The sequence below is a fragment of the Herpailurus yagouaroundi genome, unplaced genomic scaffold, assembly GCF_014898765.1.
Source record: "Herpailurus yagouaroundi ecotype Mexico unplaced genomic scaffold, PumYag 186, whole genome shotgun sequence".
Lineage (NCBI taxonomy): Eukaryota > Metazoa > Chordata > Mammalia > Carnivora > Felidae > Herpailurus > Herpailurus yagouaroundi.
Genome location: NW_024412417.1, coordinates 5,408,348 through 5,421,674, shown reverse-complemented (window position 1 = coordinate 5,421,674; position 13,327 = coordinate 5,408,348). Strand labels below are relative to the sequence as shown.

Below are 13,327 nucleotides of genomic sequence, written 5' to 3'. Positions count from 1 at the left end.
AGTAAGATTAAAGCATTTTTCAACCACAAATATAAGAGAAGGTATGGCAAGTCACATTTTCCAAAGGTGAGTATAATTTCTTCCACGCCACAGATCTGCAATGTGACCTCAATATGTTGTGAGAATCCCAAATCTCACAGAGATGCTATGTATAGGTCCTCCTGCCAACAGCCCCAGCTAAGTGCAATGTGGCTTGCAATACATTCTGACCCAGGTACCAGACATTTGTGTCGAAGAGCTTAGAGAACATGCCACCTACCAGCCATTTGTGTCCTTCCTTAGCAGCTCAGACTTCCCAGACGAGACCCCAGACATTCTGGAACAGACAAGCACTTCCTGTTGAGTCCAGTCCAAGTTCCTGACCCACAGGATTTTTGATTCTAATAAAATTATTGTTGTTTCGTACCCCTGGATTAGCGGTGGTGTGTTAAGCAGTAACAGTTGATGGGAACAGCTGTATTTCAGCAAGTAGCAAGACTACTGAAACTGTTTTTGTCCTGAAACTGTATGTCAAAGCTGGAAACTTCAGTGGTTCTCACAGACTTTAGGAGTCAGGGCTCACCCAAGGTGGGAAATATGATAGGAAACTCTCAAACGTTGAGTTGAGAACCTCAGTGTAAAAAGGAAGCAAAGTTAAATATACTCATGCCTCTATTCTCAAAGAACTATTTTTGCCCTGTTTCTGAGCAGATAAAGGAAAAAAAAATCCCTGAGAGGTTATATTCTCAAGCTAGACTTACATGGATGTACAGTCAAAAGTTGAGGTCCTTATGCTTCAGGAAAGGTTTAAGTGATTCTACATTCTTACTTAATGTGCCTACAGTGGTGATACAAATCCTCTTTGAAAGACTGCATCTTTCTCCTACAACCATTTTTTAATTTTAGTTTTCAAATAATTAATAATTAATTTTCAAATAAAATTGAGCAGTTGGAACTTCTGTTCCCAATTATAATTAAGCAATACAGATCAGAGCTAACTTTCATCTGAAACAAAAATTCAACATCTATCAAAGCATGGTTTCAAACATTGTATATTAGGCAGCACAGGACATTGACTCCTGGGGAAGAAAATTTTGAGGTCAGGGCTCTGAATGCCTCAGCTTACAGTTTGGACAGTTCCTAGGCCACAGTGCAGGGAAAGGAGACCTAAGTGGAGAAGGCTTGTACCTCCCAATCAAGATGATGGAGTTGAGTATCTGGTGAGGCCAAAACAGCTACAGTTCATAGGAAGGAATGCCAGACCAGAGAATACTGCAGAGTGAGGGTTCTGCATAGACATAAAAGTTACCTTTTCAAATTTCAGCTGAGTGCTGATCAGTGAGTGTGTGTGAGGAAACAACCTGGGTTTGAGAAAGAACTACTTGGAAGAAGCAGACGGAACAATCTATGGGGCTAACACAGGGTCATTTTTAGTTTATGTTGTACCAGCCAAAGTGGAAATACATCATAATTCAAAGGGCATTGGTTAGAATAAACACAGTGTTTTGGGTCAGTAGTGGGGAAAGATTAATAGACTACAGGCTGTAGTCCTGCCTAACAAAGCTTAAAAGTAAAGCCGGAAAGGGATTAAATTGTTTCCAAGTAACAACTGCATTCCAGTAACAAATGCACTCAAGAATATTTTAGGAACACAAAAATTTCTAGCATCCAACAAGGTAAAGTTCAAAATGTTGGGCATTCAATAAAAAAATTTGCCAGGTGGTCAAAGAAATAAGGAAATACAACTCACAGGATGAAAAAAAACCGGCCAATAGTAACAGACCCAGAAGTGACACAAATGATATAATTAGTAGATAAGAATGATAAACCAGTTATTACATTTATCTCCTAAATGTTAAAGAAGGCAGCCAGAAGGAGGAACATGTTAGGGAAAGGAATGAATGATACAGACAAAAATACCAAATTGAACTTCTAGATATAGAAAAAAATTCTGAGGGGTGCCTGGGTGGTTCAGTGGGTTGAACGTCCAACTCTTGATTATAGCTCAGTTCATGATCTCATGGTTGTGAAATTGAGCCCTGCATCAGCCTCCATGCTCAGTGTGGAGCCTGCTTGGGATTCTCTCTTTCCCTATCTCTCTGCCCTTCCCCCCTCAAAATAAATAAATGAACTTAAAAAAAAGAAATTTCTGATATGAAAAATACATTGGATGGGGTTAACAGCAAAAACTATAAATTAACTTGAATATAATGCAATGGAGCAATAGAAACTATCAAAAGTCTATACAGAGAGAAAAATATAGAAAAGTATGAACAGGTCAAATAACCTAATGTGCATGTGTTTGGAGTCCTTGGAGGAAGAGTGAGAGGATAGAAAAAATATTTGAAACAATAATGACTGAAATTTTTCCAAATTTAACAAAAATCATAAACACATAGATCCAAGAAACTAAAAAAAAAACAAAACCAAAACACAAGAAACATGAAGAAATCTACATCATAACATATAATCAAATTGCCTAAAGGTACTGATAAAGAGAAAATCTTAAAAGTAGCTAGCAATAAAAGATCATTACTTATAGAAGAACAAATATAAAATGATAACAGATAGCAGACTTATTGGAAATAATGAAAGGCAGAAGAAAGTGGGATGATATCTTTAAAATACTAAAATAAAAACTGCCAACCTGGACTTCTATACCCAGAAATAATATCTTAACAAATGAAGATAAAATAAAGGCTTATTCAGTCATACAAAGAATTTATCACTACAGACATCATAAGAAATGTTCAAGGAAGTTCTTAAAGCAGAAAAAAAATAATACTCAATGGAAACATGAATCTACATAAAGGAGCAAACAACACTACAAATTATAAATATGTAGGTAAATAAAAAAAGCTTTTTTATATTTTAAAAACATTTCTAAAGGAAAATTGTTAAAAGAAAATTAATAACATAGTGTCAAGATCATAACATATGTGGAAATAAAGTGCATGACAATAAAAAAAGGCCTGAGAAATGGAAATATATTGTTTTAAGTTTCTTTTACTATATGTAAAATAATATAATTTCCTACCAGCAGAAATTGAAGAAAGCATGGCCACCTGGGGCACTACGTGTTATATGACCACATATCCTGGGTCAGTTACTGATATGCAGAAATACTTAAATTATACAATTCATATGTCGTAGCTCAAGCATGCATATGCATTTTGTTCTTGCTAAAACAGTAGTAACAAGGCACAAAACTAACTCAACTCTTCTTATTTCAGTTTTTTAAATGTGTATATTCTACCAATGCTCTACTAGTATTGCCAGCGACTTCCATAACACACTTACCTTGTACTTTGAGTTATGCTCAACTTCCACACATCATAGGTTCATCAGAAGTCTGTGCTCATAGGGCATCCTGAACTCCACATGCAAGTGGCACTTCCAGGAACGGTGGCGAACATGCATATTGTGTGTATCTCCTCTGCTCATGCACATCCTCCATTATCCAATTATACATCCTTTACAAAAGACAAGTTCAAAGATAAAATTGTTAACAATTTCATGATGTCAACAGCAGAGCATTAACCAGACACAGGACCCTTCTGAGCTTGGGGTCCTGTGGGCCTACACATTTCTCATGCTGGTCTTGAGTGATACATTCTGGAGCTCAGTAAAAAATAGGTGGAAGTATTGGCTTTTGCAAAGGGTTCAGCACTGCTTGGCTACACTTGGTGGGATTATCCTTATCCATTCTCTTAGTTCACTTCCCTGTCTCTTTGGCCTAGGTACAGAAGATAGTGTTGTCACCCTGCTGGCTGGGGTCATATCATGTGGCATGATGCCAAAGGATGAAGAAAGTTTCTGGTTCCCAATGACTGAAGCCCTGTGTATGGCTAGATGTTTACCTGGGCCAATAGCCAGGGCTTCCACTGCACTTGGTAGGATGGTGAGAAAGCCCCTGGGGTTAATTTCAACATTGAAAATTTTCTAATTCATTATACCAATAGGGAAAGTTGAAAATCATTATGATCATTTCTAAATATGCAGAAATACATTCGATAAAGCCAATATCCACTTATGATTTTTAAAAAATTTGTTTTTTTAAAAATGTTTATTTTGAGAGAGAGAGAGTGTGAGCCAGGGTGGGGGGGGGGGTGTAGAGAGAGAGGGAGGGAGAAAATCTCAACCAGGCTCCACACTCAGCACAGAGCCTGATGGGGGGCTCAATGTCACGACTGTGAGATCATGACCTGAGCTGATATCGAATCGACACTTAACCAATTGAGCCACCCAGGTGCCCCTAAAAAAAAAAAATCTTTGAAAGACAGATGCAAAAGGGAACTTCCTTAACCTAGTAGAGAATATCATAAAAAAATTCACAGCTACCAAATATTTAGGAAAGAATGTTTAAAGCTTTCCCTTTGAGAATACAGAAAAGATAAGGATGCCTACCATCATCACTTCTATTCAATATTGTAGCATGAAAAAGACATAATAATATTGAGAAGAAAACACAGTCATTTACAAATGACATGATTGTGTAAAAGATAAAATGATGCAGATAATTTAAAAAGAAGTTTAGCAGAACTGTAAGACACAAAATTCAAATATCAATGTGGATATCTACCTCATGCCATGACAGAAGAGCTAGTGCCAGACCAGCCGTTCTACTATAACAACTGGACAAAACATACGAAGCAATATTTTTCAGGCATTGGGCAAGAGTCAGCACATGACCACAATTCCTTAAAGAAGGGAAACACTTGACATGAGCCCCATGTTCATTGCAGCTCTGTCTGAAGCCAATTTCCCCATCACAGCATAAAGAGCTGAAGCACAAGCAAAGCACATCAGTTTCACTGATTTGCAGAGGCAGATTTCCGTGTTTGGTTTGTCAAAACAGCTGGAATCTGTAGGGCCGGATACTGGAGAGAAGAAAGATCACATTAGGAAGGATCCAAAAATCTGTTTGGAGGTTTCCTCCAAGTCCTTGGCCAACAAATAGACTGGGTATATGCAATGAAAGACTTCGCAAGGCTTACCAAAGACCAGTGCTATGAGACTGGGGGAAGACTAAAGATATTAGAGATTTATCAGAGCTGAGAGATAAAATGCCAGCCCATGTAGACTGAAAAGACCTCAGAAATACTTCAGGAATAAAACTGAGACAGCAGAAAGACCACACCTTAAGCGAAGGGACCATTTCCTAAAGAAAGAACTACTCTGGACCTATACAGAGCTTAAAACCAAGCCTGGACAAGAACAGGAGGGGAAACAGAATTTGAAATTTGAAGAGAGCCAATACAGGGGTCTTGAGAAGCATCTCGGAATTTCCTTTAATCCACCTTCACAGAGTATAAAACCAAGCCTTGACAAATCCAAGTGGTTAGATATAACTGAACTTGCTACTAATAAAAAACAGACAAAAGAAGACAAACAAACAAACAAAAAACACTTGTCAGAGGAATTTAACATACTACAGGGCCCCTACAGTGTATCATCCACAATGTTTAGTATACAATAAAAAGTTACCAGATATACAAAGAAACAGGAAAATATGACCAACAGCAAAGAAAACAGCGGTGAAGAGAACTGATCTTGGGAAGGCCTAGATGTTTTAATTACTAGGTAAAATGTTGAAAGCAACTATTATAAACATGTTCAAGGCCTTAAAGGGAAATATGACCTTAATGAGTGAAGAATTAAGGAATCTCGGCAGACAGAACCATAACAAACATAAATAGAAATACAGAAAACATTTAAATGGGAATTCTAAAAAGTCTACAGTAACTGAATTAAAAAAGTACTGAATAAGCTTAAGGACAGATTAAAGACAGCAGAAGTGGGCATCCAATCTGAAGAACAGAGTAAAGGCTTAAACATTAACAGAACCCCAGTGATCAGTGTGATACATTATCATTCATGCAAATGGCATTACAGAACGAAGAGATGGCAATTACACTTACATGGCAAGAATTGCATAATGTACATAAGTGTCAAATCGCTATGTTATACACCTGAGGCTAATATAAGATTGTATATCAACTATACTTCAATAAAAGATAAAAATAAGAATGAAAGAATTACAATAGGCCAGAAAAGTTATTTGAAAAATTATAGCTGAAAACGTCCCAAATAATTTAAAGCCTTGGCTTACATATCTAAGCTCAGCAAAATCAAAGTAAGATAAATACAAAGAGGAGTACATGTACCCCCTAGACACATGATAGTCACAAGACTGAAAACCAAAGAGAGCATCTTGAAAGCAGTCGGAGATGGGAACAAAAAGATAGATTGCAAACAGGAGTAAGAAAAATAATGGCTAACCTCACATAAGAAACATGATGGCAAGAAGACAATTGACTGACTTATTTAAAGAGCTCAAAGAAAAATTACTTTCAACTTCAAATTCTAAGTAACTTGCAAAAAGAAGAGAGGAGACAGACATTTTCAGACAAATAAAATCTGAGAGAAAATATTACCAATGCACCTAGACCAATAAAAAATATGAATTCTTTTTTAAAAATATGATTTATTGTCAAATTGGCTAACATACAGTATGTAAAGTGTGCTCTTCGTTTTTGGGGTAGTTTCCCATGGTTCATCACTTAAATACAACACCCAGTGCTCATCGCAACAAGTGCTAATTCTTAACACCATTTATTGAAGAAACTTCTTTCCCCACTGCATATTCTTGGCTCCTTTGTTGTAAATTAATTGACCATATATGCATGGGTTAATTTTTGGGATCTCTATGCTGTTCCTTTGATCTGTGTCTGTATTTATGCCAATGACATATTGTTTTAATTACTAGAGTTATGTAATATAGTTTGAGTTCTGGGAGGGTGAGGCCTCCAGGTTTGTTTTTCTTTCTCAAGAGTGCTTTGGTTAAATGTGAATTGGTAGAGCCTTACAGAAAACAGTATGAAAAGTTCCTCAAAAACTTAAAAATAGAACTACCATATGATCCCCCAATTCCACACTTGGGTATTTACCTGAAGAAAATGAAAACATTAACTCAAAAAGATATGTACCTGTATGTTCATTGCAGCATTATTTACAATAGCCAAGATAGAGAAACAACCATGTCCATCAATGAATGGATAAGGAAATTGTGGTACATGTGTATGCATATCTATATCTATATCTATATCTATATATTTATATCCATCTATGTCTATGTCTATAACAACTATAACTATAACTATATACAATGGAATATTACTCAGACATAAAAAAATGAAATCTTGCCATTTGTGACAAGATGGATGGACTCAAGGGCATTATGCTTAGTGAAATAAGTCAGAGAAAAACAAAAACCACACGATCAATCCTGTATATGAAACCTAAAAAGAAACAAAACAAATAACTCCCTATCTCAAAAAAAAAAAAACAAATAAGCCCCCCCACACACACACACACATATAGACAGAGAGAGAGAGGGAGAGAGAGAGAGAACAGATTAGTGGTTGCCAGAGGTGGTTCAGGGGATGGGAAAAAATGCACTTGAACTGCATTTTTTGTTCCAGCATCTGTATCTATCTATATCTATACCTATATCTATATCTAAATCTCAAATTCATTATTTTATTTACTCATTATAATTTTTGAAGATCTATCTAGGAGGTTGTAGTGAGCTAAGCATTATATGCTATTGAAGAGGAATGAATCTTACAGTATTGGGTTAGGGAAGATGGATAATAATTAAAAAATAAAAGTACACATAAGTTTTAATGGCTTTTTAAAGTAATTGTTAAAAGTTTAATCTCTCTAACCTCAATCTCCTTATTTCTGAAGATAACACAGGAGAGTAAATGTAACTTCAGATGAATGTTGCAAAAAATTATTGAAATGTGTAGTTATATTTTATTAAGTTCAAAGAAAATGTTCAAAAGTCAAATTGTATGTATGTATGTGTTTATTTGTATCCATTTTTATTTGAAAGAAGTATACTCATATATATATGTACACAAAAATAGAATCATTTATAATTTCATATTTTGTGTAAAAGGAAACTTGAAAGTTGGAAAGGATAAAAAAAATACTAGTTCCGTAATATAAAGAAAATTAAAATTGTCAGAGATGTACAAAAGAACAAAAAGTGCCAGAAATGGTAATTATGTGAGTAAATCTAAAAGACAATTCTCTTTGTTTTCTTTAAAAAAGCTAATCATTTAGGTCAAAAGCAAATACATTTTACATTGAAGTTTTATAATGCATTTAAAACAAACATATACAGCAACAATAATACAAATGATGGAGTGGGGACAGATACGTGGAATTACACTGTCATAAGGTTCTGACATTTGTGAAGTGTGATGTATGAATGGGAAGCGGAATGTAACATGTGTGAGATGTGAAGCTGAAGTCCAGCTCTGGGATGTTGGTAGTGGAGGTAAAAACTGGGGGAGTGTGAAAGGAGGGCATACAGGGATCGCTCTTAAATACACAATTTTACAAGTACATAACATTGATGAATCTCAGCAATAATTTAAGGATACATATTATTAATTCTAGAACACTACATCCAACAATTGCAGAATACACATTCTTCTCAAGTACACTGAGAGCAATCGTTCAGATAAACTGTATGCTGGGCTATAAAATAAGTTTCAATAACTTTCAGAAGTTTGAAATCTTGCAGTGTATATTCTCGAACAACAATGGAGTTAAATTAAAAGGCCATGACAAAAAGACATTTAGAAAACTCCCAAATACTTGGACTCTAAACAAGAGAATTCTAAATAAATAACCCAATGATGAAAGAACTCACAGAAAGAAAAATTTTAAATATTTTCAAAAGAATCCTAATTAAAACACATCAAAATTTATGGGACATCACTAAAGCAGTCCTTAGAAGTAATTTTCTAGCTTTAAACGCCAATAATTTTAAAGGATAACAATTTAAATCAATTATTTTACTTTCTACTTAATGATATAGAAAAATAAGAAAATTAAGTAAGCAGAAAAAAGGAAATAATAAAGAAAAGCAGAAATCAATGAAATAGAAAACAAATATGACAAAGTTAACAAAGCCAAAATTTGGTTTTCTGAAAAGATCAATACATTTGAATCTTACAAACACATTTTCTGTTAGGAGGGAAAAATAGTATAACACCTTGGGAAAAATTTGTTATTATACTTACTTATTTATATATATATATAGAGAGAGAGAGCACACACGAGTTGGGATGAGGGCAGAGGGAGAGAGAGAGAATCTTATGCAGGTTCTATGTTCAGCACAGAGCCCTACACAGGGCTTGATCCCATGACCCTGGGATCATTCCTGAGCCAAAATCAAAACTCAGACACTCGACGAACTGAGCCACCCAGGCACCCCTGGTATTATACTTTCATTTACAATGTGCACACGCTCTACAAATTGTGATTCTACTCCTAGTTACAAATCAAAGAGAAACTCTTGTAAATCTGCAATAGCAATGTTAACAACTGCCCTGTTTATCATAGAACAAACCCGGAAATAGCTCCAAAGCCCTGGCATATATATGAGTTGTGACATATCCATGCACTAGAATATTATAAAGAATTAAATCAATCACAACTATACAGAACACTAAATTTAATCAAAATTTTCTTGAGTGCCCATTAGGTGCCAGGCACTGATCTCAGCACTTGGGGTACATCAGTTAATAAAACTGATGGGATCTCTACCCCTCAAGCAACTTACATTCTTGAGGTAGAGAAAGATAAGTAATGCACATAATAAATAGGCAAATTATATATAAAGAACACTAAAAAGTGATGAATGATTATAAATGAACAAGTGAAGCATCGGTAAGTAGGCTCTGAAATACCTGAGTTGGAGAAACTGGGGGTTAAGATACACGGGGGGAACATAGGACGATGGCTTTTCTCAGTGTGATGCTAAATGAATATAACATTGATGAGCCTTAGCAATAATAAATGACAAAAACACATCCAGATGCTGTGCCTCAATTCTCCCCTGCTGCAGTGGAAACTACGAAAATCGAAAATCGGCAGTTGCTCTTTTCTCCTGATGTGAGGGATTCAGAGGCCTTGTTTTGAGGGGTAAGGGGCACAAAATCAAAGCCGTTTTGATTAATGAGTCACCACTTGAATATAAAGGGACTATCTACTGGAAAAGCCATTATTATTATGGGTACCCCTAAGAAGGGGGAAAATGCTATCAGTGAATTATCTGTAAATTGCATCCTGATTTCAGAACATTTAGTCATTGTCATATTGGATTAAACTTCCAATGACCTGAAAAAAAAAAGTAAATGTGAACGTTTTCAACTGGCTACAAGATATATACCTTTCACCTATATGTCTTTTGCCAGGTAAATAGCTGACAGCTATACATTTGAAATTATATCCTCAAAATATTTGTAATATGTGATCCATCACATGAAATAATTTTCCATATATTTATATATAGAGATATATTTCTATAGATATATTTCTATATATATTTCCTATATCATCTGAAGAACATTTTTGAGATAAATAATTTTATTCCAGATTTCAGTGACAATCTTGCATCCCATTACTCAAAAAGCAAACATTGAGATATGTATTTAATAATGTATGTCAGTTAGCTTTAAGGAAAAGTTCATTCTAAAAATGTGCTGCTATGTAACTATAATTTCAAATATTGCACAAATTAATAAAAATACTTTATGGTTTATTAATTTTCTGAGTTTTGTAAACAAAGTTTTTCTTCAGAAAAAGCATATCCATTTTCTAGGTTTTATTAAGTGGTTTCAATATATTTCTATGGGCTAAAACCAAGATTTTCAAACATAGACTGGAGGTTACACACAGGGATTTCTTAAATGAACTCACATGAAAAATCATTTCTATATATGTTTTAAAAAAATTCACCTTAAATGCCTCCCTAATGTTCTAGGATGACTAAACAGAAATGGTAATATGCATGTTTGACCTATTAACCAACCAACTGCAGCTACTGAGAGAGCTAATTTGGATATTTCAACCTTTAAAATTTAAGGTAAATAAGTACTAAGTAAGTTTTAATAATTTGACATTTTAATATTTTATTTTAATATATTCAATGAATTTCATATGTTTTGACAGAATCATAATTTCTACAAATGATCTCTACAAATGGATTCTCCCAAATTTCAAGCTACATACATAATCATCTAGACCAAAGATGTTAGCACGTATAATTATTGGATTCTAATTTATATTTCAACTTACTACAAATTTAAATATAGCATGTGTGTCATTACATGGTAAAGAAATTAGCATGTGCATAACATACATCTGGATGTTTTAATTTTACATTAAGCCATTTACTTCTTGTTCAATGTCCCTAAGACATTCTTTATTTCATATCTGGTTAGTTTGTACTTCCTAATTTCTTCTAATGTTCATTACTGCCTACAGTGGAGTTTCAAATTATACACGTTCCAAGTATTAGAGCAGAAATGTGAGTTAAAAAGTAAATAATTGAGGCATGGATAACATGAGACTCTCCTACTCCAAAAGTGAAGTTAATTGGAAACATTATTTTTTGGAGGTTAAGTATTTGGATAGACACTTGCAAGACTACTTTGCAACAGTTATATTCATACAGGGTAAGTTGGCTAGTATTCATTTTATAGAATATGCTTGCAGAACAACTTGCCAGGATAAGCTATCTTGTAAGAATATGTTCCAGATAGAAATTCGGTGGTAGAGACTCATTATTCATTGTTCTAACCTTATTTCCTCACTGCAGATAGAGTTTTGATGTATTCCTATGTATATGTGGCACAGTATTTTCTACTGGATGTTTAACTAGATACCAAGGTGTAGAGTTCCAGAAATTTGAATGTATGTTTCAAACATCTGGAGCTATACATATGGGCAATATACAGCTGTGTTTATTTCAATGATTACACATTTACATGCATACAATACATTTATTTAAATGTATAATCTCTTATATATGTGAGAATAGTCAAACAAATGCATTTGCTGTACTTATTTGAATACGCAATTGAAAACGAATTCAAATAAATAATTCACTTTTATTTAAATCTTACAGTATTTATTTATGTAACATACTTATTAATATACAATCATAGCTCTTTTTAATCTAAAACTAAATATTTTTAAAAGATTAAAGAAACATAATGGTGATCATGAGTCATAGAAATCAAGAAATTTTGTAGAGAAGTATTCATAGTGAGGTTTCAGAAGAATTTGAAAATTCAGCAGGACACAAGAATAAAATCATTTGCAATTGGAATGTTTCTTTCATTCCGACAATTTTATCATAGTGGACATTTTAATTGAATTTCAAAGTACTTGTCCAGAAGTATTGTTTTGTTTTGTTTTCCCTTTATTATAACTACTGTATTGACAAGATAAACACTTCTGGGTATTGGTTTAATACAGAAGGAAAAAGGGTTACACTATTTTAAAGCCACACACATACAAATCTGGTTAAGAGTATTAAGATAATCTCATTTAACTCTACCTTTATTTCGGGGAGAGGAACTGGAGACCAGCAAATGATTTAGGAGAAAAGAAAAGAAAATTACATTTTGGATTCAATTTCTGGCCCTGATATCCTAGGAGATTTCCGAGACCTTCTAGTTAGTCTATTTATACTTGTCTCAGTCCTTCTGTTTTCTGTACGCTATTTACTTTCTCAAGGTTTTTTTTTTTTTTTTTTTTTTAGCTATGATAGGCTGGCCTACAGGAAAATGACTTACACTAAACCAAGAGAAAACTTAAATTGAAAATCGCACAGGTTTTTGAAAGAATTTTAAATTCAACGTACCACAATATAAAAAGTAATGACTGCAGGCACTTCTTCATTTGTTGAATGACTGAACAAATGTAACCTATCTGAGCCTTTTTCATTGTTCACAGGCCTTGGATAATAACATTGGGTGTTGAGAGAATTACAGGATTAAAAGGTATAAATCATTCAATTGTCGAGTGCTTTCCAAATAACTTCGTATTTCATTCCCATTTGGTAGACGTGAAAACTGAGTACCTGGACATACCTCCAAAGCTTTGTTGTTGGTCATGTTTCAGGAATCACCTTTCCTAAACTGATTCATCTCCTGTGAAAAGCTTGAATCTGCAAACAATGTTGTTTTCAGAGACAGTCCACGCTTCCCCCCGTGGGATGCTCCCCGGAGATTGGGGATGGTAGTGTGTGTGCGTGTTTAGCTGGGAAGGGTTCAGTAATGGAAAGAACACAATTTTGTCTTTCATAGTTATAAAACAAGTCATAGTCCTTATTTTTAATTTCTATGGTCATTTTGTGAGTCAGGTATTAGAGCTTGAGACTCGCGTCAAAACGAAGGAAAGGCCGAGGGGCCTACGCCTCGGCGACCAGGACCCGCGCAGAGGAGGGAGAGAGATTGACCAATCGGAGCGCAGGCTG

General features: G+C 34.6%; 1 long non-coding RNA gene across 1 annotated transcript; it reads right to left on the bottom strand.

Annotated features, from left to right (window-relative positions):
• Positions 1-209: 209 nt before the first annotated feature.
• LOC121042698 (uncharacterized) lies at positions 210-13,283 on the bottom strand. The gene is made up of 3 exons (XR_005796390.1): positions 12,942-13,283; positions 3,280-3,452; positions 210-316 (listed from the first exon to the last, which is right to left on the bottom strand). It is a non-coding gene; the product is annotated as an uncharacterized LOC121042698 (long non-coding RNA).
• Positions 13,284-13,327: the final 44 nt, after the last annotated feature.